Source organism: Antechinus flavipes, chromosome 1 (genome assembly GCF_016432865.1).
Source record: "Antechinus flavipes isolate AdamAnt ecotype Samford, QLD, Australia chromosome 1, AdamAnt_v2, whole genome shotgun sequence".
NCBI lineage: Eukaryota > Metazoa > Chordata > Mammalia > Dasyuromorphia > Dasyuridae > Antechinus > Antechinus flavipes.
In genome coordinates this window covers 35670063-35697026 of record NC_067398.1, presented here as the reverse complement: position 1 = coordinate 35697026, position 26964 = coordinate 35670063, and the positions used below count along the sequence as shown (strand labels likewise).

At 35.8% G+C, this 26964-nt stretch overlaps 1 protein-coding gene across 1 annotated transcript in view; it reads left to right on the top strand.

The window, feature by feature from the left end:
• The first annotated feature begins 2915 nt into the window (after positions 1-2915).
• CNTN3 (contactin 3) overlaps positions 2916-26964 on the top strand; it is a 433701-nt gene continuing 409652 nt past the window's right edge. The window contains exon 1 of the mRNA XM_051980952.1: positions 2916-3196. The gene's annotated coding sequence lies outside the window, so the exon portion shown is untranslated. The remainder of the gene's footprint in view (positions 3197-26964) is intronic.

The window sequence follows — 26964 nt, the reverse complement described above, 5'->3', positions numbered from 1 at the left end:
GATGCCAAAATTAGTTCTAAGGAAATTAAAAACAGAAGAAGAAGAAGGTTTTATGGGCTCTTACACAGATGGATTATTTAATTTAGGAATTTGGTTCTATTCCAATATAGACTTTTGTCTAAAATTGTTCCCTATGCCTTGAGAAGTTTGTGTGTCCTCCTCACTTTTTGAAACCATGCACCAGAAGTAAGATAACCACTTGTCACATATGTTGCACTGGGTACTTATTTTCAATGGTAGAACTGGATGAATACTGGTCCTTTCTAGCTCTGAAATTTGTGAGATCCTTAACTGCATGTCTATATTCAAGGACACCTCAGTTTCCTCATCTGTAAAATTAATGGAGAAGTATATAGAAAACCACTCTAATATCTTTGTCAAGAAAACCCCAAATGGAACCAAGAAAACTCATATATAACTACAAAATAACTAAATAACAAGCACTAACTTCATGTCAAACACGTGAACTACACTGTGACATCAATGGCTGGGAATGGACTCTGTTCCAACACAGATGGATTGACTTAATAAGAGGTATATAGTGTCATTCCTTTGGGTTGAAAGGTACCACAGAAAGAGGAAGTTATTATTGTTAGTTATAATACTCTAAAATAAGGATTTGTCATATAAATGGCTACTGAATCTTAACTGTAAAATTCCTTATAATGGGACAATCAGTGGGGCCAAATTCCATAAAACTCCATCCGGCATTCACACTGAGAAGACCCACATGTGCCTTTAAATTTTTTTTTTTTAATTTCCTGGGCTTGCGGCCCAGAAATTGAATGGAAATTTTATTTAAACCTGCTCTTGTGTGTCAACTTTCAGTAAATATCAGGTTTTTGGTTGCTTCATACTGAATTTTACATTTTGAGCAAAGGTTGGAGAAAGGGAGCCCCAGCACATACGGCTGTACTTCTGTATTCCATCAGCTCCAACTGTGGCAGGTTGGCTCCTGATGCAAGTTCATTATTACTCTTGTAAATTCCAGGAAAGCTCTCTTTCTGCCATAGATACAGGATTCAAACATTTTATTAAATCCCTTCCAGGACTAATCAACTTTTATCAGAACACGCAAAACAAATCTAGTTTGGAAATGGTTTCTCCCCACTTCCCACCTTCATTTCCTCCAACCCCAACCAAAAGCTTCCTGTCTCATTTAAGGCTAAATTTCTCTACCTTCTTTCTCCTCTCATAGCATTCCAGAGGCTGGCTCCCCCTCCTTTCTAAAAAAATCTTTTTTCTTTACCTTCCCTTTGGAGAGTACATTTTATATTTGCCAAGAAGCTCCATTAGGAAATGTGTCAGACTTGAAAATGTTTAAAATTGGAGTTGGAGGACCTGGGTTCTAATCAAGACTCTCTTACTTCCTGTGTGGTCTTCATCTCTTTATTCTTGGTTTTCTTCATCTCTAAAATAGAGGATCAGACTTGAAAATTTTATGCATATGTTTTATATTTATTTACATGTGTATGTATGATATGCTTCAGGAGAAAGTAAGCTCCTTGAGAATAAGAGTTAAAAATGTTTAAAAATCTTTATAAAGATTTATAAAATCCTTTATTTTTTAAAACAAAATATCTTTATACGTAGGGAGCTCAGAAGTGCACCCTGCACATTCTAGGAGATTAATATGTGATTATTGGAATGAATTAAATGTGGATATTTTGTAATGAAAATCATTTAGGGGTTAGCATAGAGAGAATTTGGGTTGAAAGTTTCTTGGATAACTTTAAGAATACACAGGTCTTTGTCACACCCCTGGGTTGGACAAATTGTGCTTAAATTGCAAGCAAAACAGTAATTTATAGTAGCTCTCAAAACTGAAATGAACATAAACAAGCTTTCCTTACCTGTCCCATTTTTGCTACGCACAGAGAATTCAAAGAGTCTAAATTTATTGCAATTTAATCCTGATGGGATGAGGCACATTATTTTTATTTATAGCTGTGGGCTTCATTCTGCCCCACTCCTACACTCACTTTTTTTTTTTTAACCATAAATAATCCCCAGCCTCTTATCATACCACAGTTCGTCCTAAAGGGAAATCATTTGGCGATAAAACCCGGGTTCTCTTATCACTGTGAAAGTTGCCAGTGTTGAAAAGTGGACCAGGCCATTCCAGAGCTTGCACGTTATCAGCTTCCCCTGTAGTGTTGGTTCTATCTCCATTCTCTCTCTGCGTGTCCCTATGAGTGTCTCTTTCCGAAATGCAGGAGATGAACTTGGGGGCTGGAGTTAAGGGCTCTTATTTCTCTAGGATAAGGGACAGTGAAAGTGTCAGGTCACACAAATCCCCTTCTAGATCGTTGACTCTTGACTGCCCCCTTCCTCACTCTCACCTCGCTGTATCCCTGGATTATAGGGATATGGGATGGAAGGACTAGAGTGGGGGGTGGGGGGGAGAGGGAAGGGGAGTTATGAAAAACACTATTCTGTTCATCTTGCCCACTGGGGAATTTTTTTAAATGGGGGGGGGGGGGAGAGAGAAAAACACGTTTTTTAACCCTTTGGTGATCCGGGCCGCTTGGCCAGGTCAGGAAGGCTAGCTGCCCATCCCCTTCTCTAGGTACCGCCTTCTATCTGCAAGGGAGGCCAGTCTATTTGCGCTAGCGGGTCGCGGGTGTAGCGAGGAGACTATTCTGCGATCTCGAGACCGTCCACTCCCTTCCCAAATCCATCAGTAGGGTAGCCCCCGAGGTGTCAGAGCTTGCTGGGAGCCGCGTGAGTGAGACTCCTTTGAAGGTAGTAGCAGCGCTTCCTCCCTTTAATACCCCCTCCCCTCTACTTCTCCATCCTCCTCCTTTGCCTGTCTCCCCGCCCCGCTCCTCCCCTCCGGTCCCTCCCCTCCCAGCTCCAGGAGCCCAAGTGAGTAGGAGCGAGCTCTGTGCCGGGCAGGCTCCAGCCACAGAGAGACCAGACAGACTGCGCTCTGCAGCGGAGCCGCAGGATCGTCTCCGGATCCAGGAAGCGCTCCGGCTGGCAGGCAGCGCAGACAGCCGGCAGGACTGGGCAGGGCAGGGCGGGGCGGGGAGGGGAGGGCAGAGCAGAGCAGAGGAGAAAACCGGAGGGGAGAGCGGAGGAGGGAAGAAGAGTGCGGCACGCAAGCCGGACGCCGCTTGGCCTCGGCCGCAGGCTGCTGCTGCTGCTGCTGCGGCCGCCGTGCCGGTGACTGTCCACTGCCGGCTGGGAGAAGGTAGGTCTATCTTCTGTACTTCTTGATGCCGGGCGCCGGGGGAGAGCTGGTGTTAGGGGATGGGGTGGAGACTCAAGCTCCCCGAAGAGCAAAGGGATTAGCAAACTTTGGGAAAGGACATGTCATCTCGCCAGTCTCAAAGTTTTGGGGTCTGAGGGAAATGCCCTAGGCTGCTGGAGAGATAGAGGTGATAAGAGATGGTGACCAGGGGCGCGTGTGCACTCGTGAAGAAATTTTCCCCACGCGGGAGGGAGGAAATTAGTTAGGGCAGTGGGGAAGTGGCCTGAAACCAAATTACCTCCTGCGGCTAGATCATCTGCAACTGCAGAAGAGAGAAAAAGCGAACCTACGTCCCTTTCCCCCAACCTCAACTCCTTTGAAGAGCGGATCTAGTCCGGAAAGTTTAAGAACAAACTTAGGATTCCTGCAGCTCTTGGAGGAATGGGGTACAGAGAAAGTCATGGGGCTAGGTGGTCACCGGGGTAAGAAATGAGGGTCCCTGAAATGCAGCTGCTGCGGCTCACTCGGGTCCTTGACCCGCCAGGTCTGGAAAGCTTGGTTGGACAGACGGCTCCAGAAGGAGCTAGGGTTTTCCGCTGCGAAAGCCCTTGCTTGTTCTGGAAGGCTTTTGGGGTTGCTGGCGGCTTTTTGCAGAGATTGCCCGAGATCTTCCGCTAGCCTGAGGCTGCCTTTTCCTTTTCTCCTAAGTGCGGGAAAGCCTAGGAAGAAACATCCACCAGCAGCCCGATTCCAGGGAAATCACCAGCAGGGTGTTCCTTTTCAAGCTGCCAGACGAACTGTTCCCATGCTCTTCGAGGATGCCAGTCGGCATATCGAGCTCCCGATCCCCTTTCCGCCCGCCTCGTATTGTATTTGCTCATTGATTTCCAACAAGTAGAAGCGCCCAGAGAAATTATTTAATAACAAACAGTGCCTGCTACGGAGAGGACCGCAGACGTGCAGTCCCGAGCCAAGGGGAGGAAGTAGAGCGCATAGCAGGAGCTTCTAAAACAAGAGCCAGCCAGACTGTTGACATTCACAGGGAGCAGGAGGGAAATAAGGCAATGGGGAGCTGCCGATATTTAGCAAGGATGTACAGGAGGGAGGTCAGAAACCCCAGCACAGATTGCGAACGCTGGAAATTCTGGGGGAAAAAACAGATTAAACAGGACTAATTTAGGCGGAGACAGACTTCTGCATGCTGGGGAATCTATCTGCCCCCACAGAGATTCAGATCTCATTGTATGAAGAAGAAATGGATCTCTAAATAGATTAAACACGAATTAATCAGAACCAGCGAGTCACGGGTGGCACTTCAGAGATTAGGAGAGGGAGTAATTGTCTCTGAAAGAGCTATTATGTCTCAATAGAGCAGACTAATTTGTTACTTTTGCTTTGTTTACTAACAATACCTGACTTGGGCTAGAGTAGCTTGGCAGATTATTTATTTATTGCTGCTCTTTTCTCTTGGTGGTTAATGGAACAGTGTAGAAAGTTGTATCCAGCTGTTCTTTTGATCATTCATTTGACAAAGGTTTATTGGGCATTTTCACATCATTTATTTTTTTATTAAAAATTGTATAAATGTCCATTTGAGTATATTTCCCTTCCACAACACAGACAAAACTATGGTCTCAGTCATTGACTAGGGTCTCCTACTGGTTGCCTTTGTTGCCGACAGGTGGTTTATGCCCTCAGAGTGGCACTAGTTATATCACAGGAGCAAGGACAATTATTATGCCTCAGAGATGCAGTATGGTATAATGGTTCAGGGCACTGGGCTCAGAAACAGTAAAAGCTGGGTTCAGATTCCACTTTAGACATTTAACTAGTTGTGTGATTGTGGATAAGTCTAAGTTTCCTCGTCTGTGAAATGAGCAGACTGAGCTGATAATTAGGAAGCTACTTTTAAGTGCTAAATCTTTGATCTTCAATCAGATCAACTTATCTCTGTTTTACAAGTAGACACAATGACTTCCCATTACATATTTTGGTCCTGTGGCCACTAGCAGGTCACTTATTTACTTAGGCGCTATACTGTTCTGCAAGACCATACGTTGTTCAGAAGGTGTCTTTTCCTGAACTGATGACTTTCTTCATTGGAACTTTCATATACTGATGAAATCACAAACTACTTTCTGTCTAGACTGAGGCATTAGCGCCTGACTGATCTGCTAACTTAGTGACTGAGGTGATGGAGGAGAGGTATAGAAATGATCCAGATTTGACCCGAATTCTCACCTGTGAAAGATCTAAATGAAAAGGGGGGGGGGGGAGAGGGTAGGGGTGTGTGTGTGAGGAATTGCTCCTACTGTCCCCTACCATGCTTGAAATACATTTCTTTAAGAAAGGATTAGATTCCACCTGATCCTTAGCAAAGTAATGACAATTATGAGAATCCTCTTAAAAATAAAATCATAGTTGATGATAGCAAATAAACTTAGTGGAGTAAAAAAAAAATACAAAGGAGGTCCATGATGATTTGCATTTGTTTTCTGTCAGAGCTGTATTCTGCATATTCTTGGCTGTTACAAATTAGGAACCATGCTTTCTCAAATAACTCACTGCAATCCACTTTCTGATGAGTCTGCTGTGAACTGTCATATCTCAGATAGATTTCTTCACTGTCAGTAGTTCTATCTTTTTTGCATTCTGTCTTTTCTGCTTAAATGGCTCATACTTGGAAATTCTCATTATCTCTTTATCTTTTGTTTTGAAACACTGGAGTTAGAATGGCTTCTTTCCAAACTCCCACATCCCCATACTTCTATTATGCCATCCCCCAGACTGGAGAATCCAATGATGGATTCAATGTTCTGTGTTTTCTAAAAGCCATTTACCATGTTCAATTTGATTCAACAATCGGTTATTAAGCAGCACCTCGGTGCAAAGCACTAGGCTGCCTTGCTTGGGGGCACTGTTGTTAACATCATTTTAAATTGTATGAAGTTGAAAGGCTTATTGGATGTAATATGATAGATTGCTCTTACAAGTACTCTGGCTTTGAATCTTTGGCTTAGGCTTCAAAACTGGTCTAATTTCAAGCTCTCTAAGGCTGTTTTGGGTCAATTCTGGCTTCCATCTTAGAGATGCATATTCCTAAGACCCTTTTCACCTTCCAGTATCTATTTAGTACCCAGTTTTCCATATCTATTTAGTGCTATTTAGAAGCTTAGTAACCATTTCCAGGTCCAGAATGCATATGATACTTGTTTGCTTCTTGCTAAAGATATCTGAGTTTATTCTCATTATGTGCATTTCTAAGACCCTTTTCACCTTCCAGTTTCTACTTAGTACCCAGTTTTCCATATCTACTTAGTGCTGTTTAGAAGCTTAGTAACCATTTCCAAGTCCAGAATTCATATGATACTTGTTTGCTTCTTGCTAAAGATATCTGAGTTAACAAAAACCAGTGTTTTCTCTTTACTGCTTCCAGTCCTCCACCCCATTCTAGATAGAATTTGTCTGACTGGTTAAATAAATTTTGAATCCAGGCCGTGGTATGATTTTCAGGATATTATTTCTCTCTCCTATATTAAAATAATGGAGGAAAAAAAAATTCTCCTGCAAATTTGCTCCAAAAGAAATTTACTCCCTAGCTAAAACTTTGTATATGCCAAGTTCTAGCCTGTGGTGATTTCTTCTTCTTTTATGGATAAGTTATAAACAAGAAATAAAGGTATGTAATAGAAGTGTTGACAGTACTTTATAGCATTCCTAGCAGGCTCACCTCTCTGCATGTAAATATTTGTAGAATCTTTATTATATAGGGAGTAATCTTGCAAAGAGAGGAACAGATATCTGTTTCATAAAGTCAGATAAAATTATTCAGTGGGCATGTGCATTCCTTACTCAAGAAATATTGGGAAACTAAATAATAGATTATGGATATTTATTATGAAGCCATACCATTCCATTAGCAGTCAGACTAAATTCACCATGAGTTTTAAGTTGATCTATATGGTCATAGCAAGGAAGAGATATCATATACCATTGGCTTTGAAAGAACCTTAGCAATAATTACATCATCAAAAGAAACAAAACACTAGGTATATAACTAAATAGAGACTTTGAATGGGTGGCTCCTAGCACTGGAGGTATAATATTTAAATAAAACAGATTGGGAACACTGGGAACTAATATCTGGGACTTGGTGTGATGGAAAAAGTTGCCTTTTCTGGGGGGAAAACAAAAGGGGAAGGCATATGGACAGGTTTTTCTTTTCTTTTCTTTATCATTTTTTAGAGTCTAGGCAGCAAAGACATGAATCAAGCCCTGATTTGTAGTATTTGTGTAGTATTTCTGAGCTATAAATGATCACATTGAAAATATAATGATTGTCTCTCAGCCACTTGAAACTTTCTCCAGAACATTCTTATACAAAAATGATGGTCATATGGAATTCTGTCTTTGTGGATTACAGGATTTGAGTTGAAAAAGATTTTATAAGGCAGTTTAATCAGGTCATTCATTTTGTAGAGGGGAAACTAAGACACAATGAGATTAAGAGATGCCCAAGATAATACAGATAGTGAGTAGAAGAGATGAACTTGAAATACAGATCTTGAGATTTCAAAATCACTTCCCTGTATATTCTGCTCCTATTTCTAATGCATTTAATTCAGTTCATTTGCAGCTTTAAGTTTGAAGCCATGAAAGTCTTCTCTAGTGACATAGTATGTATTCATCCTTAAAACTTTTGGTATTCCAGCTGTAGTAAGTTGATTAGGAGACTTCTCAGATCAGTTAAACAACACGAGAGGAAATTAGCCTTTGTTTCTGACTTTGATCATCTCTCCCCATGAAGGATAAGGACATTATCATGTGTTCTATTTTAGAGCAATTGTAAATTGATTTGGGATGATAACAGGTGCCATTGTGGAGCTGTTATTGGGGGACTCACCTCTTTATGCTGGTCTGTAAAAGAAAGTCTTCATTCAAGATTAAAAATTTTTGCCCACCTTTCATTTTTTTCTTTACAATGGCCTCAAAATTAAAAACAAACAAACAACAACAGCAATAATAGCAACAAAAGCAAAATCCACCTATTCTAGCCAATACTCAAAATAGAATCCTCATTACCACATTTCATCTAGCCTGTTTTAAGGAGAATAAACCAAAAGGATAATTTTTAAAATGGCTTCTTCTGATAATAATCTGGGTAGGGCAATAGGTCTTCCACTTATCCCCTAAACCCAGATTGTAATGAAAGAAAGCTAAGGGGAGATAATGAAGCATTAAACTAACTAGAAAGATGTGGTCATGCCTGGTGATCTCTTTACAAAGTGTGAACAAGTTTCTCCTGGATTGAATTAGTAGGGGAGCTTGTTCATTGGCTGGGCAAAATATTGACTTTGCCCTTGGGTGGTCCTTTCAAGACAGTGGGACCAAAATAGAACAGGAATAGTTTGAGAGTGTTCAGTTTAAGGAAGTCCAGGCAGGAATCAGCAGCCAGAAAGAAAGTCAGTGGAGTAAATGACTTAAAAAACTGAGTCTGACTGGGAGAAGACAAGAGCAAGTACAGTCCCACTCTATAGGGGAAGACACTTGGATTCTTTTATGAAGCTCTGTGGTTTGATTGATTATGAAGCATGAAGAGACAGGATTTCAATGAAAAATCCTGAATGGGTATTTTTGGGAATAAAATGGGATAATACATGTCAAAGTTCCCCCCAAAAGCATATGAAGATTCACAGAAATTTAAGAAAACATGGTTGCTCCCTTTTACATCTATAACATCCATAGATAAAGTCAACTTTTGAAGGCAGAGGATGCTATGTTTCAGTCTCTGTAAGTTAGGTGCTCAGTGCTTGGCACAGAGTAGTGATGGATGAGTTTCTGACCTTGGCAATTCCTGTGTGTTTTGAAAAAGTGTTATGTAAGAAAAAATATTTATAAATAGGTATTTGAAAATTGGCAAGTGGTCTGCGGTCATTTGTCTCCTGTAGGGCAAGCAAGCAAACTTAGCTGAAGCAGCAAGGCACCCTGAGGGAAAGAACAGGAGATAGGATGAGCCAGGCAAGTCAAACCATGGATGCTACCATGACCACCTTTTCCCCTCGGACCCCTATGGAGACAATTTAGGATCCTGAATCTAAGAATCTTGGGAATAATGGTCCTTCTGGCCTACTGCCCTTAACCATAGACCTAACAAATGTGGTGGAAAAGCTGCTAGTGAAAGTGCTATAGTCACAGGTACTGAAGGCTCTCCCCCTCCAAAAAAAAGAGTTCTTTCCAGCTAAGTCCATAGCACTATCAAATGGTTCGGCATCAGAAGCTGAGAAAATTTTGTCAGTTGAAAATAACTTTAAAAAACAGGCACTGACATCTGTTTTTGCCAAGGACCAAGAGACCTTTCCATCTGTCTCCTTACAGTTGAAACCTTCCAGGTGGTGAGTGGCACCCAGTTTTGTGCTTTGTAAATAGTAAGCACTTAATAAGTGATTGATTGATTCATTAGTTTGAGGAATCATTTTTTTTTCCAGGTAAGGATCTGAAATTTCACATGTTACTAAGTAGTTTATTTATCTTTTTTTTTTTTAAACTGGGATAATTTCCCATGCCTGGAGGCTGTTGACCTGACCACATACTTGTTTGCACAGCAGGTTACTTAAGGAGCTACTTTCCATTCTAAGATAGAAAAAGTCACTTTTTAAATTGCTTGAAAATTTTCAGAAGATGGTAATGACACATTTCAGGCAATTAAAATCAACCAGAGCAATTCTAGTGATCTATTCTCAGGTCTGTTACTCATTCAGATGGGTTCAGTAAATGTAAAGTTGGCAGAAAGCTGTCGTGATTACTGGTAGCTACTAAATCTGATATATTTTCTGAATGTTTGAGAATTCAGCTCAGTAGAATGTCTCTATGTAAGTTACTCTTTCAGAAGCCTCTGCCATCCGTTATCTTTTATGGCAAACTCAGTCCTTGAAATTCTATAAAGGTGTGAGGAATAAAGGTATTACCAATATGTGGAATGACTAGCATGATTGCATGGAGATGGGAAGGGAACAAGAATTTATTATGCACCTACTATGTGCCAGCTAGCAATTTACAGTTATTATCTTATTTGATTCACACAATAGCCTAGAAAATAGATGCTATTATTAACTCTATTATATAGTTGAAATTACTCAGGCAGGCAGAAATTGAGTGACTTTGCTCGGCTCACACAGCTAGTAAGTGTCTGAGGCTAGATTTTCAAATCTATCTCAAATCTGGGCCCACTGCTCTATCTGCTGCAACATCTAGTTGCCTGTCAGGGAAAAAAGAATAGCAAAACTAATTCACGAAATAGTGAATATAGAGAGGGAAAATATGACATAAGATAAGTAGGTGGGAGCCATATTTTGAAAGGCTTTTAATGCCAATTTGAGAATTTTGAATTTTATTCTCAAGTCAAGAGGATAAAGATTCAGTTCTTAAGTTTATAGACTTAGAGCTGGAAGAGGCCTTATAATGTGGGATCAGATCAGAAGTGTCAAACATATGGCTGTGTGTGACTCACCCCTCTGGAATGTGGCTTGAACCTGATTAAAATGTTATTGCAAAATATTTAACAAAATAAATTTAAAGATACCACAAAACAAGGTTAACATTGTATTTTAAATCTAAGTCAATAAATGGCCCATGGGGAGCCTTATGTATAATTTGATGGCTCCTGTTTCTGCTTAAGTTTGATACTACTGATAAGATGATCTTGTATTTTATGGGTGAGAAAAATTAGACCTAGTGATAGTATTACATCCTTTTTCTTACTAGTATTACTAGTACTAGTATTTGGATATAAGCCTTTTGACTTCAAATCCAGCACGCTTTCCTTTGCACTATGCTGCTTCCTCTAGAACTAGATGCTCAATTTGCCAGCTCTGTTGAAGTTAGAATGGGGAAGAGAGAGGAAGTAACCAACTAAGTTTTGAAAAGGAAAGAAAACTTTGAAGATAGCTGCTTTGTCGATGATTACAAAATCATTGAGTCTTGTTGATCCCAGGGTGGTGAGTCCTTCTGAGTTCTCTTAATCCCATTATTCAGTAATGAGCTGAACCAGCTACACCCACCTAAAGAACTCTGGGAGATGACTATAAACCATTACATAGAATTCCCAATCCCTATATTTTTGCATTTTGGATTTCCTACACAGGCTAATTGTACAATATTTCAGAGTCCGATTCTTTTTGTACAGCAAAATAACTGTTTGGTCATGTATACTTATTTTCTATTTAATTTATACTTTAATATATTTAACATCTACTGGTCACCCTGCCATCTAGGGGAGGGGTTGGGGGAAAGGAGGGGAAAAATTGGAACAAAAGATTGGCAATTGTCAATGCTGTAAAGTTACCTATGTATGTAACTTGTAAATAAAAAGCTATTTAAAAAAAAGAGTAGCTCATTTCAGAAGCAGAAACAAAAATTAGATGTTTTTGTAATGCTTCTTTCTACTTTGCTTACTTAGACATCCTCCCTCCTAATCTCTTCTGATGAAGTTTCCTTCATTCATTCTTCAAAAGCCCATAGGCTTCTCCTATAGTTTATGAGCTACTATCCTTATCACACACACCTTGAGTAATTTTGTAAGATTTCCATATTACCCATGAAATAACTTGTGGAGTACATGGGTCCAAATAAAAAGAGCTTAATAAAAGACTTACAAAGATAGAGATGTTTGCTGAAGAACACTTAGGAAGATTTTGAAATTAGTATGTACTCTCCTGCTTCCCAATTCCCCCTTCCAAATCTAAGAGATCTCCACTAGATTTGAATTGGTATCTGTATTTAGCATGGCTTTTTTTAGGATCTCAGATTCCTGCACTCTGAGATGCTCTCTGGATTGCATCAGTCAAAAGTAAAAAGCAGCATGTAGATGGTGAGTGAGACTATTGGTTTTTTAAATAAGTCAAAGAAAGGCTGATTGGAAAAATAATGGCACGGATAAAATGATATCTCCCAGAAAGATGGGAGAGAGTGGAGGAGAGACTTTTACAAAGCCTCTTTGGTGTAGTAAAGAGGCAAAACCAAAAGTTTTTTATGTGAAGAAGGTGTTATTTCTTGGGGAGAGGGGTCTGTAGGAATTGGTAAGTAAGGGCATTTTTTGCCTTCCAGTATTTGGATTATGGACTCTTTCAAACTAACTAGTCCATGAACTATAATCATCTTCTTGATCAGACAATCTGTAAACATATGCCCATCATCTACTATAGGCCAAACTGTAAGGATACAAGTAGGGTAGATAGTTAGCACAATGGATAGAGTCAGAAAAACGTGGGTTCAAATCCAACCTCAGATATATATTAGCTGTGTGACCCTGGGCAAGTCACTTAACCTTGTTTGCCTCAGTTTCCTCATCTGCAAAAATGAGCTGGAGAAGGAAATGACAAACCACTTAAATATCTTTGCAAAGAAAACCCCAGATGGGATTACAAAGAGTTGGACATGACTGACACAACTAATCGATCATGAATTGGAGAGGAAGTGGGAGACCAGCGCTCTTAGCTTCTTTATTGCCATATAGTATGTTATCCTGGAACCTGAGCTAGTACTTACTCAGGACTACTTTAGTTATTCTAGCCCTTGAGCTGGTTTATATTCTTGGCCAAAATAATATATATTGGCCTCAGAAACAAGAAAAATCAATTAGAGAGCTCATTAAGCAGTATATTTGCTTTCATTATAATGTTGGCATGTGGACAAAAGGTAATGGCATTCAATTTAAGCTTTTTTAATTTAAAATTTTTAAGTGAGTCCGGAGACTAAGTACATTTTTAATTCTTCATTTAACCTGTGATCATATTAGCATGACTGTTCCCATTCCTCATGAAGATCATGACTCAATAATACTTTATTATCCTCTGTAATTCTTGTGTAGTCTTTATGAATTTCTAAACATATTAAAAAGACTTTCACCATTTTGTATATAAGCATAGGCTTATTGTTTTATTATGAATTATTATTATGCTTACTCATTTAAGCATAGATTAACTATTACTTCTCACATATACTATTAAACTGTTTAGTTAGGAGTTGATGGTCTAGCACAAGAATTAGAGTCAGGAAGTACTGAGTTCAAATCCAGTCTCCAGTTTTTATTAGCTATATGACATGGAACCAGTTAATTAATTTTCCCTAGTCTCAGTATCCTTTATTTGAGGTATGGGAATAATAATTTCACCTAACTCCCAGAATTACTGAAAGGATAAAATGAAGTAATATTTGTAAAACCCTTTGTAAACCTAAAGTGCTATATAAATGATTACTATCATAATAATCATTCCTCCCCAATTTTTTTATAATTTAATATTAATTTTCGCTGTCAAGTGATGATTGGTTTTATTGACATCCTAATTCCACCTACTGAGTGTCTTTAGGAGAAATTATGTGTGGAGAACATGTATTATTTATATTATGATATGAAGCTAGATAAACAACCTATTGAATTAGTTCTCAGTTTATGCTACAAATAGACAGGTTGCTGGGCCCTGCAATGACTAGCAGAAAGAGAGGTTTAGAATTCATTTGAGCAACTTTCTGCAGACACTAAGCTTCTCATTGCCATATAATTCATCAACAGGATTCTCATGGTCATACCATGTGACTCATGAAACAATAATATCAGGATTCAAATAACCAATCAGCCAAAAGGCATTTTAAATATGCAATAACACATAAATTCAGTTACTGATTTTCCCCAAACTATTCAAACTGTCCCTACTGAAAGGTTAGCTGGTATTAATAATATATATTTTTAACAATATTTATTACAAGTTCAATATGTACAAGGTGGCATGTTAGGTGCTGAGTATACAAAGATATGTACAACACAGATCTTTTTCTTAAGGCTTTTACCAACTAGAGGGCTTGGGATGAATATTAAACAGAGCTAATTATCATTCAAAGAGAAAGCTAGATAAGAAATCTAGTTGGTAAAGTAAATTTGTTGAGAGAAAAGTAACTTTCATTTTAGAAGAGAGAAGGGGAAATAATGTAAGCTACATGGACTTGAAGGATTGTGTCTGTCATGAAGGAAAGAACATCAGTAGATGAAGATTGAAAAGAGAAAAGGAGAATCCAGTTTTATTCAAAATATAGTGGGAGCAAAGGCACAGAAAAAAAGAGACAAGAACAAGAGAGAGGGGCAATAATTATTTTAGAATATATAAGTTGGGTGAGGAATAGTATGATATTAGACTGGATAGTCATTGATAAGCAGTTTTGAGTACAGAAGTGAATGTAATCTTCAAAGAACCTTAAGATGTAGAGAGTTTTTTTTTTTTTTTTTAATGGACCTGGGAATACCTTGAAGTAAAGATGATGTTAGAAAACAGTTACAGTAATTAAAAAAAAAAAAAAAACCTAAATTAGAAGCAATAATATTGGTGAGGAGGATACAATTATGAGAAAAATTATAAAAATATAATTATTAACAGTTGCCAATTATTATGGTGCTATGGTTGTATGAATTAAAAAAAAAAAAAGATTCCAAGGTTATGTCTTGAAGTATGGTGATACCCTTAAAATAAAGAAGTTAGAGGAAGAAGTATGTCCAGAAGCAGTGGGGGAGGAGGTGAGATAATGAGATCAGATTTGAACATGTTGAATTTTTGGGTTGTAGAATGGAATTGTATAACAGACATGTCAAAATATACAACTCATCACTGGAGAAAACTTATAGTTGAATTTATAGATTTGAAAGTCATTTGTATATAGGTAATTATTGGTGCCATGTTTAATAGAAGTCCAAAAGAAGTGGACTTCAAGAGAGAACTTTGGCTCACGCTCACATTTCCAGGTTTGAAAGAAATAAGGGAAACTCACAAACAAAAGAGAGAAGAAAAAATTGTTAGATAAGAAGTGAACCATTCAATTCAATTCGACAAGCATAAATGAACTATGTAATATGTTCCAGGCTCTGTGCTTCCTGGTAGCGATAGATACAAACATAAAAATGAAACAGTGCTTACTACTCTCAAGAAGTTCACATTCTACTGGGGAATACCACATGACATTTTTAGCTTCAGGAAATGTCTACCAGCCCAGTTAGCTTGAACATTCAATGGTGAAAGCAAGGTTTGAAAAGTAGGTGTTATGAAAAATTGTGGAAAGACTTAATAGACAGATTGTTAAGAGGTTACATTTTATCCTACAGGCAACAAAACTGTCAAAGGCTTCTAAAAAAGGGTGAAGTAATCAGACCTATGCCTGACAAAGATTCTTTTAAACATGCAAAAAAATGCATTGAAGATGGGAAAGAGATGAGAGGTAAACACAGGTCAGGCGATTATTCTAAAAGTATTTATTTCTGTCTTTGACATCATTGAAATATAATAAATGAATAACTTGATACAAGCCTTTGTTAGGTATACTCCAGCCCTGGCCAGTAGACTGTGTTCCCTCTATTTTAAGCTATAGTTCAAAAAAATACAAAGCCCTTTCTTAAATGTACTCTCTTAAGAAGTTATTCAGTTCACAAAATATTTTTTCCCTTTCTCCATCCATTATTTTCAGTAGGTGGTAGAGAAAAACACAATTTCTGGCCCCTAAGGTCTTCCATTTCATGATTGAAAATAACAGCTTTGGAAATATTGTCTAGGATTTTTTTCTCCTAGTAGAATGTATGCCTGCTTGAATTTTCAGAAATAAATATGATAAATCCATTAGGACAATTTTGGGGAACACATTTGTTTATTTTGGATAAATTCTTTGGGCAAACAGCAGACTGCTTTATTCTTATAACTGGGTCAACAAAAAGCTGTCCCACTATTTTTAAAAATAATATTTCCTCCTAATTACATGTAAAAACAATTTTTAACATCCATTTTTTAAAATTTTATTTTATTTTATAATAACTTTATATTGACAGAATCCATGCCAGGGTAATTTTTGTACAACATTATCCTTTGCACTTGCTTTTGTTCCGATTTTTCCCTCTCTCTCCACCCCCTCCCCTAGATGGCAAGCAGTCCTATATATTAACATCCATTTTTTAGAAAAAATTGAGCTCCTAATCTTTCCTAAGCAACGTGATACATGCATATGCAATCATGTAAAATAATTCCATATTAGTCAAATTGTGCAAAAGAACCCACCAACCGCCCCATAAAACTAACCCTCTCCCCCACAAGCAATTCCAAGAAAAAGATAAAGATTGTGAAAAATAGTAGGTTTTAATGAGATTCCATCTGTTCTTTGTAGATGGATAACATTTTTCATCATGATTCTTTTGGAATTATCTTGATTCATTGTATTGCTGAAAATACCTAAGTCATTAGCTATTGTAAAGTATTACGTGCAGTAGTCTTCTTTTGCTCAGTTCATTTAGTATCAGTTCATGTATTTCCAGGTTTTTCTGAAACTATCTTGTTTATCATTCTTATAGCTCAGTAGTTTTCCATTACATTCATATATCACCTCTTCTTCTACCATTCCTTAGTTGATAGACATTCCCTCAATTTCTAGTTCTTTGCCACCACAAAAAAGAATCACTATAAATATTTTAATACAAATGGGTTTTTTCCCCTTTTAAAAAAAAATCGTCTTTGGCTTACAAACCTAGTAGTGGCTTTGCTGGACCAAAGGTGTATGCCCAGTTTTGATTACCCTTTGGACTTTGAGAGTGTTATCCAGAATGGTTGAATCATAGTTGAATCAGTTCACAACTCCATCAATAATGCATCTGTGTCCCAATTTTCCCACAGCCTTCCTAACATTTATCATTTTCTTGTTTTACTCATACTACCTGATCTGATTGGTATAGGATAGTACCTCAGAGTTGTTTTAATGTGCATTTCTCTAATCAATAATGATTTAGAACATTTTTTAACATGATTAGAGTTAGCTTTGAATTCTTCATCTGAAAGTTTTGATCATTTATCAGTTGGGGAATAATTTGTATTCTTATAAATTTGATTCAATTCTCTATATATTTGAGAAATGAGGCCTTTATTAAAGATGTATTTATTGTGAAATTCTCCCCCCAAAATCTTTTTGCTTTCTTTCTAGTCTTTGTTTCATTGGTTTTGTTTTTATGCAAAAGCTTTAAAATTTAATGTAATAAAAAGTATCCATTTTCCATTTTGTAATGCTATCTATTCTTAATCATAAATTCTTCTCTAAGAATAGGTCTGAGAAATAATGCTCTTCTAATTTGTTTATGGCATTACCCTTTATGTCTAAATAATGCACTCATTTTTGCCCTCATCTTTGTATATGATCTAAGATATTGGTCTGTTGGAATACATGGAAGAGCTGTTGGAATACACAGGGAGCCACTTGACAGTGCCTGCTGGAGATCCAACCCAGAATGGATCTCCTCTTGGAGAGGATGATACATGGAGACTGAGAGACAGTTGCTGTTCTCTGACCTCTCTGACTGAGAGGCTGTTGTGTTGTCTGACCTCTCTCCTCTTCCCTCTGCCTCCAATTTATCTCATTCCCCGTCTGCAACACCTGTGTCGGCAAAGGCTGCCCTGCAACTCCTTCAGATGTTGTGATCCACAGCTATGGAGGCTCTCAGAGAATTGCCCTGTCCCTTAACATTGGTCTATACTTCATTTTTGCTACACAGTTTTTGTCAGATAATGAGGTTTTGCCCCAAAACTCGAATCTTTGAGCTTAAATAAGCATTGGAATACTATTATCATTTACTATTATATATTATATATCTAATGTATTCCATTAATCTACCACTCTATTTCTTAGCTGCTACCATATTGTTTTGATGATTTCTGCTTTATAATATAGTTTGAGATCTTGTATGACTAGGTTACCTTTGTTCATTTTTTTCTCCCACTAATTCCCTTGACATTTTGATCTTTTCTTTTTGCAGATGAATTTTGTAATTATTTTTTCTAGCTCTATAAAATTATTTTTGGTAGTGTACCATGAAATAAGTAAATTAAATTAGGTAGAATTGTCATTTTTTTATATTGGCTCAGCCTACCAATAAGCAACTGATATTTTTCCACTTGTTTAGATTTAACTTTATTTGTGTGAAAAGTGTTTTGTAACAGTGTTTATAAAGTTCCTAAGTTTGGCAGGTAGACTCTCAATATTTTATGTTGTCTGCAATTACTTTAAAAATACATTTTCTTTCTGTATTTTGCTGCTAGATTTTGTTGGTAACATATAGAAAGGGTGGTGACATTGGTTTATTTTGTATTCTGCAACTTTGGTAAAATTGTTAATTATTTCAACTAGATTTTTTGTTTATTCTCTAAGAATTCTCTAAATATCCCATCATATCTTCAAAGAATGATAGTTTATTTTCTTATTGCCTATTCTAATCCTTTTTATTTCTTTTTCTTATTTTATTGCTACTGCTAATATATCTAGTACACTATTGAATAATAGTGATAATAATGGACATCATTGTTTTACCTCTGATCTTATTGGGAAGTCTTCTAGCTTATCCCCATTACACATAGCGCTTCCTGATGATCTTAGATAAATAACTATTTATTATTTTAAGAAATATTATTATGCTTCCAGTGTTTTTAGTTGGAATGACTTTTGTATTTTGTTAAAAGGTTTTTCTGCATTTATTGACATAAACTCATGATTTCTGTTGTTTTTGTTATTGAAAGAGTCAGTTATACTGATAGTTTTCCTAATATTGAATCAACTCTGCTTTTCTGGCTCTGGTATAATTCTCACTTTATTTTAGTATATGATCCTTGTGATATATTGCTGTACTTTCATTGTTAGTATTTTATTTCATTTTTTTCATCAGTATATATAATGAAAATTGTTTTGTAGTTTCTTTTCTTTGATTTTGCTTTTGTTGGTTTAAGCATAAGCATATATTTGTGTCATAAAAGAAATTTGATACATTTAAAATTTTTTTTTCTTAAAGAAATCATTTATGAATTGTTCAATTTCTTTTTCTAAAATGGGAATATTTAAGTATTTTTCTGCTTCGTTATTTTTGTAAATAGTCATTTTACTTAGATTGTTAGATTTATTGGCATATAATTGGACAAAATAATTTCTAATAATTAATTTTCTTCTCACTGATGGTGAATTAATCCTTTTCTTTTCTTTTTGCTGATGGATTTGGGGTTAAGTGACCCCTAGTGACAACTAGGAAGTGTTATGTGTCAGAGGTCACATTTGAACTTAAGTCCTCCTGACTTCAAGGCTGGTACTCCATCCACTGCACCAACTAGCTGCTCCTTCATTTTTGTTATTGATGATTTTTTAAAATCAAATTAATTATTTTATCACATTTATGACAACTTTATTTTTTTATAAAATCAGTTCTTTATTAGTTCAATGATCTTCTTACTTTTAATTTCATTAATCTCATTTTTGATTTTCAGGATTTCTAATTTGGTATTGAGTTGGAGAGTTTTAATTCTTTGTTTTTGTATTTTTTTTAATTGCATGCTCAATTCATTGATGTGCTCTTTAAAAAAAAATTATTCTTATCGATGTTTAGAAATAAAATTTCCCTTTAGTACTGCTTTGGTTGCTTTCCATAAATTTTGTTAAGTTAGCTCATCATTGTCATTCTCATTTATGAAATCCTTGATTGTTTCTATGATTTGTTCTTTAAACCATTCATTCTTTAGGATGAGATTATTTAGTTGGCAATTAAATTTTAATCTATCTTTCCATCTTCCTTTCTTGGATGTAAATTTATTGTATTATAATATAAAAAAGGATGCATTTTATATTTTTTTGCTTTTAATCCTTGATTGTGAAGTTTTTATGTCTTAATCCTTGGCCAGTTGTTTTGTGTAGGTACCATATACTGCTGAGAAAAAAAGTATATTCCCTTGTATCCCCATTCAGTTTTTTTTTTTAAACATGTCTATCATCTTTAACTTTCTAAAATTCGATTCCTCTCTTTAATTTCTTTCTTGTTTATTTTGTGGTTAAATTTTATCTAGTCTAAGAGGAGAAAGTTGAAATTTTCCACTGGTACAGTTTTGCTATTTTCTCCTGTAACTCATTGAACTTCTATAAAAATTTGATACTGTACTATTTATTGCATATATGCTTAGTATTGTTATTACTTAAATGTCTATTATATCTGTTAGCAAAATGAAATTCCCTTGTCTCTTTTAATTAGTTTTTGCTTTGTCTGAGACCATGACTGCTATTCCTGCTTTTTTTTACGTTAGCTAAAACATAATAAATTCTACTGCAGTCCCTTATCTTTACTCTGTACTTTAGATGTGTTTCTCATAAACAACATATTGTAGGATTTCAGTTTTTAATTTACTCTGCTACTTCTGTTTTATGGGTGAATTATTTCAATTCCCATTCTTACTTATGAATACTGTATATTTCCCTTCATCCTATTTTCCCCATTTCTTCTTCTTCTCCTCCTCTAGTTTTCCAATGTAATACTTCACATAGTCTTCTATTTTTTCTTGATGTCTCATGGAATCATATGCTTCTTCTTGCCCAGTTCTAATTTTAAGGAATTATATTCTTAAGTGACTTTGTGAGTCTTTTCCCTCATTTGGTCAATTCTATTTTTTAAGGAGATATTTACCTCCATGAGTTTTGTATATATTTTTCCATTTTTTTTGTATTTCCCTTACTAAGTTCTAACTCTCCCCCCCCCCTATAATTCTCTTGCTTTATTTTCATTTCTTCTCCCAATTTTTCTTCCATTCCTTTTATTTAATTTTTGAAATCCTTTTTGAGCTCTTCCAGATTTTGGCTTTACCTATTATTATAGTGCTCCAGTTTTTTATTTGTTTTGAGGTTTTTCCTAGCCTGTTTCATGACTTTTAACTTTATTTTAAAATTGGTCATTTCTCCTGGGCTGTAGGAGCATGGTCACAAGCTTTTTGAACTGGAGGCACCGAGCCTCAATGTTGGCCTGTGGTGGGATCAGCATGAAGCCATACCTGTGGCTATAGGACCTTGCTGCTGGCCTTAGCCAAAGTTGTGGGACTTTATCACTGACTTATCTCAGGTCATGAATCTTTTTTTTTTTTTGGGGGGGGGGTGTTATTGCCTGTTTCTGGCCACCTTCTGGGTTGAATTGTGCTTCCCTTTTGCCCAGTGAGACAGGCTTTTCCTGCTGACTTTCTAAATTGTCTTAGACGGAAAAATTGTTCCCCTCCTTTTTATGTTGGTTCTGCCACTTCAGAATTAATTTTTAGGTATTGTTTTATAGTTGTTTGGGGTTGAATTTAGAAGAATCCACATGAGTTCTTGCCTTACTCCACCATCTTGATTTTGCTTCATCCTGCCAAACAGAAAACATGACTATTCTTCCTTTCTCATCTAATAGATTCTATGGCTCTATTTTCTCTTTCTTAGAGGGCAAGTAGCTACTTTCTTCTCTGAGCATTTTGCTTGCTCTTCTTTAGAATGAGCTTCAAAATTAAGTTTTAAATATAAGTATATATCTGTTCTTCTCTCTTCTCTTGCTTTACTCTTCTGTCTGACATTCTTTCACTTAACCACATCCTAACAAAATGATTTCCCTTCAAGCACTTTAGATTTTCATTTCCCTTCATTGAAAAATGCTTTCTATTTTTCCCCCTAAGGAATAGTCCCAGATAATGTAGTATATATAGAGACATTTCTCAAGATTGTTTATTTTCTGTGACAGATCCTACACTATGAACATAAATATTAGTCATTTACCTGTGGAAGACATAAAAATATCACAAATATCACTCAACACAAGTCATGCAAAATGTATCCTCTTCTCTGTTCTTATTGAGATGGGCAGCTTTTTTCTACTTCTTCTATAAAATGAGAGAAAAAGAGACTTTGGATTTCCAAATGTAGTCTTTTCACTGTTATCAATGAAAATTAGAGTTAAATTTTAACAAAAGTCTCCTAATTTCTATCTATTTATAACTCTACTTGCAGTTTTGGTGTTTATACTTTGGTGTTTTTCAGATGATCTGACTTGACTTCCACAATAAGCTTTTCATCATATTATTCTTTGTAACACTATTAATGCTTTATAAGTTAATGATGCAGTTAAAAAATTCTGAGGTACAATGCGTATCTGTCAGATTAGCTAATGTGACAAAAATGGAAAATGATAGAGATGTGGGAAAACTGGGGCACTCGTATGAAATATTGGTGGAGATATGAACTTATCTAACCATTCTGGGGAACAATGTGGAACTATGCCCAAAGAGCTATAAAACTGCATACCTTTTGATCCAGCAATGCCACTGACAGATCTATATCGCAAAGAGATATAAAACAGGGACAAAAAGAACTATTTGTATGAAAAATATTTATAGCAGCTCTTTTTTTGTGGTGATTAAGAAATGGGAACTGAAAGGATGCCTGTCAACTGGGGAATGGCTAAACTATGGTATATGATTATAATGGAATATTGTGTGCTATAATAAATGATGAGCCAGATGATTTCAGAAAAACTTGGAAAGATGTGAACTAAAGCACAGTGAAGTAAACAAAACTAGGGGAATATTATACATAGTAACAGCAATATAATATGATAAAGAACTATGGATGATTCAATAATCTAAAAAAATCCCAAAGGACAAATGATGAAACAAACTATCAGACGCCAAAAAAAGAACTGATAATTTGAATACTGACTGAAGGCATGCTATTTTTCACTTCATTTCATTCTTTTTTTTTTTTTTTTGAATCTTCTTGTACATAATGACTAATATGTAAAAGTTTTACATGATTGCACATATATTAACTGTATTTTATTGTTTACCATTTCAGGGAGACAAGGGATAGAATTTGGAACTTAAATGTATAAAAGAAAAAACAAATGTTAAAATAAATTGTTACATGTACTTGTGGGAAAATAAAATATATTAAAAAGAAAAAAATTAATAATGTTCATAACATTCTATCATTTTAATATGAGTTTTTGAATGTTTATGCTCTAAAATAAATGCCTTTGATAGCTATGTCTCAACTTTTCAAAAAATTTATTGGTAGAAATGCCTTGGTCTGGTAATTGCTTTTACATTGGAGAAACATCTCAGAAAAGTTAATTTATTTCATTGCTTTTTCTTTCATTTATTTATTGGCTTCTGTGATTTTTAAAACTATTTCAGAATATGGTTTTTGTAATTGTGTGTCAAGCCTTCTCATCTTTATCCTTTTTTCTGGCTTGTTGGTGATGTTTTATCCTGGATCTAATAAGTTGATGTTCTGACTATTCACAGTTAATTCCAGCATTGAGTTTGCTAAATGGTGCTTTACATAAGGTTGTTGTACTTGGAGTCAGGAACACTCGAGTTTGTAATGTGCCTCAGACAATTATTAACTGTGTGACTCCCTCAGCTTCTTCTTCATCAGTGCAATAGGAATAATAATCACATGTTCTCTCTTCCCCACCCCAGTTGTTGCAAGTATCTAATGAGATAGCATATATAAAGTGCCTTACAAACTTGATAGCTCTATCTAAATGATAGGTAGTATCAATCATTATGATTAAATTGTTGTTATAATATGATTCCCACATCAGTAACTAGTCATATCTTGTTTGTTCAGAGATAGAAGTCAGTTTTTGAGTTATTTGGCAATCAAATGGTAATATCTATAGCAAATAATTGTATGAATCATGTTTTTGCCTCCTTTTCTTTTTTTCCCTCCTAACATTTTGAATCTTTTTTTGTTTGTTTGTTTTTTGGTTTTTCACTGACTTTTCCTCAAGCTAGGCATTGAAGTCTTGAGGTATTTAAGATTGTAAATTGATTTAACTTAGAGGATCTCAGTCAGTTTTACATTTTTTTTTTTTTACCATTTTATCCTGTAGGATAGATATTGACACATAAGCTCCATTTACCTTTATGACAATTTTTATTTTTGCTTCCATGAACAAGGAAAGTGAGATGATCTTGAACTTAGGGTGTTTTATTTGTTTGGGGCATTAATAATCATTATGGTATAATGGATATAAAGATCAGTTTGTAGTCAGGAAAGCATAAATTCAAATCCTTCCTCAGTTATTTATTAGTTGTGTGATCCTGGTTAAGTCACTTAATCGTCATGAAACTTACTTCCCTCACTTTTAAAATGAAGACAACAATACTACCAAACTCATAGGGCTGCTGTGGAAATCATAAGCTATATTGTCCAAAAATTATTTTTTTAACCAACTTTGAGGTAAGATAGACTGGCTTCTGCTTGTCACCTATGTGTGGAAGGCTGACATGAACAATAGTCCTCCTATTCTAAAACCAGTGTAATTTCTATTACCTCATAATTTGGGCTATTGTATGTTAATTGACTCTTAGATGACTTTAAGTGGGTGTAGTCATGATGGCAGAAACATGGTTTATTTTCTTTGTGTTTTCGTCGACTGCCCTGTGTCATGTATACAGTGGGCATTTCATAAGTGTTTGTGGCTTGGCTTACTGAATGCCATATTAACTCAGCAAACTTATTTAAAGGTACAGATAAATTTAAGAAAAAAAAATGATTATAAGATTCCCCCACTAGAGATAAAAAGAATCTTAGAGGACATTAAATCTAACATTCTCATTTTTCAGATGAGGCAAGATGGTCTAGAAATGTTTAGCTAATTATGATCACTTAGGTAGTGAGTACCAGAGGCTGATTTGAAATTATACAACATTGCTTCCCCATTGTATGTGTGTGTTACTCATACCACTTCAGTTTTCATTTGATACATGATAATCAAGTTTTGATTATTTTAGGCCTAATAAGTAAAAGCAAATGAGATTTGACAATCAATATTCTAAAACAAGCTTAGCAATTTAAGAACTGCCTTAAATTTCTTACCTGCCACCAACACTATCATCATAATCATCATTATTATGGCATTTATTTTTAGTATTGAGAAGTTATCTAATTTTTGTGATTAAGCTCGATTACTAGAAATGAGCCCTGACGAACCAACTTCTATGAAAACTGTCACCTGCACAGATACCTTTTTGCTGCAGACTGGGGAAAAAAAAAGGAAAAGAAAAAGAAAAAAAAATGATATCTGATTATGTCTTTAAAAGATTTACATATGCAAATTGTAAATCACTAAAGAGAAATTCCCTACTCTACAATAATACAAGTTAACAAGAAGTACATCCTGAGGGAGTGATGCTCTAACTTTATCTGTTTTTAAAAATAAATGTGCTGATCAATATCATGAATAATTAAATGAAAGGAGTCATGGGATTCTGGGCTATTTTTCTTTTTAGTAATTGTAAATTCCATTTCACAAAACCCCAGCTCTGTACATATGGGATATGTGTGTGAGAGCTGAATTACTCCCCTATTCATTGTTTAAAATAGGTTGTTAAACTAAATGCTACTAATATTTGATAAAATATAGTAAGAATTTTATTTTATTATTTTGATTTGAAATATTCAGGTATAGAAACACTAAGGCTTAATCAAAGAATATAGATTAATAGTCAGCTTTCCTGACTCTTAGTTTCTGACCAAATTTAATGAAATGAGGTGTTTTAATGGAGCTGCTAGAGTTTGAATTCACTTCCTTCTACAAGTATCCTCTCAATTTGGAAAACTAGCAAAGCAAGAAAACAGCTTTATCCTCATAGTTAATATATCTCCCCATGAATAAGATCAACAAAAAATCTATTATATTAGCTTCACTAAAAACTCCAAAAAAGAATTTAATACTGATGTATCAGATCCAAAAATCATATTTTTCTTCATGTTTGTAGGATCTATTTTAGAAATTCATGTGTTTGGATCATTTTTTCAGCAATGAGAGTATAGCATGCAAATAATTTCAATATACCCCAGTATTTGATTCAGGTGGTGAATTGAGAACTCATTTAAATGGCTGCATTTGTACCCACTTGAAGGAATGATGCCATTTAAATCTCTCTTGCCATTTGGCTAACCTAAGGAGTTATGGGATTTCAAGAAACAGAGAATGACCTTTATGATTCTTTCAGTTGTTCTATCTTGAGAATTTATTGCAGTTATACAAACTCTTATTGGGAGGAAGCATCTAAGATCTCATGTACTACTCCCTCATTGCCACACTTGATTTCAGTCTTTGACTCAAAGGAAATGAAACTGCTCAATTAATTGCACCCAGGAAACAATCTCCAAATGTCTGACTATACATCTGGCCTCTCTATACCCCTGACCATGGGATGATCTTTCTGTGGGATGGCTGTGACTATAAGAGCCTGATTAGTTTTATGCTTCATTAAAGAAAAGGTCCTAGGACCATTTACAAATTCAGTGATTCTAAATAAGATATCAATTATCTTTGAACACACCATTGATGAGTAGATTTCCTTAAGAATAAACACTGGGTTTGTTAGAATGCCACTGATGTTTGGTGGCTCCATTCTTAGATGTTCCCTGATCACTCTACATGTTTCATTTGTAGGTTTTCTGGGTGAAGAAGATCTTTGTCTATGTAACCTGCTTCAGCAGTAGTCCAAAACTGAGACCTTAGAACCATAATATCAATCTAATCCAATTGAAGAAACACTTATTAAGGACCTACTATTTGCAAGATGATAAACAGGACATAGTGGATAGAGTCAGACTAGGGAGTACAAGTAGAAATTATTGGTCTTGAAGCCAAAAATACCAGTGTTCAAGCCTTTTTTCCAGCCACATTCTTTCTGTGTGACCCTGGAGAAATCACTTAAGCTCTAGACAATTCTCTAAGACCATATGTCACAGAGAAGTTGCCAACCTGAATGAGCAGAGGTAGTTTCCTGTCTGAGAGTCACCTTAAACAGCAGGTTACAGGACCAATTTATATCACATTCTTATTCTTATACTTACAGCCAGCAAGTCCTCAATGTGGCAACATGTAATCAATTAATTAATTTGGAAGAACAGATATT